Here is a 1,751-nt window from a genome sequence, read left to right on the forward strand (position 1 = left end):
TCGGTAAAACAAGTGTTTTATCTTGATGACCTTGCTAAGGGTGACGCGTGGAAAGTAGTCAACATTGTGCACCCTCGAAACATTTACCGAGCGGCTACACTTGGAGAGGCCGAAGACGAGGAAGAGGATGTTGCGTATCAAGAGCCCAACGCAATAGGTATTCCTAACTCCTCTACCGTTCGCCTTAATAATTTTAAAGCGGGTCGTTCGGTGCGAATTCGTGATGAAGAGCCAAGGCTTATTGATGTTGATCCAAATCAAGAAACAGACGAAGACTCTGGCGATGAGGAAAAACATATATTACCAGAAATTAATTCTGACACCGCAGAAGACTCATCAGATGATTCCGATTACGAGCCTTAGTTTTAATTTAGAGGACGTAATCCATTAATTTGTATAACTAAAGACTTTTTCCTTTATACTTTACATATGTTGAATTCATATTTCAGTTATTTTATATGAATTTTGGTGATATATGACGAACAGGAAGTTAGTATGGTTTACTAATATCGTCTGTTTTTTTTGTATTTTTTTCCTTAAGCCGACGAAGTACACCATAATTCGTCGGCTAAAACCATCTTAGCCGACGAATTATAGTGTATTTCGTCGACTAAACCCATCTTAGCCGACGAAATATACTATATTTCGTCGGCTAATACGGTTTTAACCGACGAATAACCTAATATTTCGTCGGCTTTAGTTATTTTTTAATTTTTTAATTACATAGCCGACGAATACGTTAGGGTATTCGTCGGCTAAACCCTAAAATTTTTCTATTACCTACCATAGCCCTATCTTCGGTGGTTATTTTCCGTAAAATTTTTAGACGACTTCTTGCGTCTCATCGGTTTGAAACTATTTTCAGTTAGAGGTCCGGCCAAAATACGTAATTTAGACGGTCGAACAACCTTTTCCGTGCGTTTAGGGGTTTGACTTACAAGATTGACCGTCCGGATCGAGCCCTTATTCTTTTCGGATCAAGTTGAATTTTTTCCCATACATGTATTTTGTCAAGATGGTCAGATCTGACGGTCGGATTTCTGTTTCTCAAGTTTGATCATCACAATCACAACATGCATACTAATGTTGTATAACTTGTTTACCAAGTATTATGTAAATGTTCCGTTTCAAAAACAAACTATACGTAAAACCTTCAAACGCAAAAAAGTCATGAAATAAGATATGACGAGAATGTTGAAATACATCCACGGTTGAAAAATCACACTATTCCGGTAAATATTCGGTGCCGATAGTTGCGGTCAATACAATTTTTCATTCTTTCCCCCTATGAGTAGCCCTATATTCGGTGGTTATTTTGCGTAAAATTTTTATACGACTTGTTGCGTGTCATTGATTTAAAACTATTTTCAGTTGAAGGTCCGGCCAAAATACGTAATTTAGACGGTCGAACGACCTTTTCCGTGCGTTTAGGGGTTTGACTTAGGAGATTGACCGTCCGGATCGAGCCCTTATTCTTGTCGGATCAAGTTGAATTTTTGGTCATACATGTATTTTGTCATGGTGGTCAGATCTGACGGTCAGATTTCTTTTTCTCAAGTTTGATCATCACAATCACAATGTGCCAAATGTATAAAATACTTTAGCCGACGAATTTCAAAGGTTTAGCCGACGAATTTCAAAGTTTTAGCCGACGAATTGATTCTTAGCCGGCGAGATTCTTAGCTTTAGCCGACGAAATAATTATTTCGTCGGCTAAAGTTTACGGGTTTAACTGCTCGACAGCAGAAAAA

The 1,751-nt window shown here is 38.1% G+C and overlaps 1 protein-coding gene across 1 annotated transcript in view; it reads right to left on the reverse strand.

Annotated features, from left to right (window-relative positions):
* Positions 1 to 756: 756 nt before the first annotated feature.
* The window catches only part of LOC101298627 (1-aminocyclopropane-1-carboxylate oxidase-like), a 23,686-nt gene continuing 22,691 nt past the window's right edge, over positions 757 to 1,751 (reverse strand). The window contains exon 5 of the mRNA XM_004304032.1: positions 757 to 773. The gene's annotated coding sequence lies outside the window, so the exon portion shown is untranslated. The remainder of the gene's footprint in view (positions 774 to 1,751) is intronic.

Source organism: Fragaria vesca, linkage group LG6 (genome assembly GCF_000184155.1).
Source record: "Fragaria vesca subsp. vesca linkage group LG6, FraVesHawaii_1.0, whole genome shotgun sequence".
NCBI classification, from domain to species: Eukaryota; Viridiplantae; Streptophyta; class Magnoliopsida; order Rosales; family Rosaceae; genus Fragaria; species Fragaria vesca.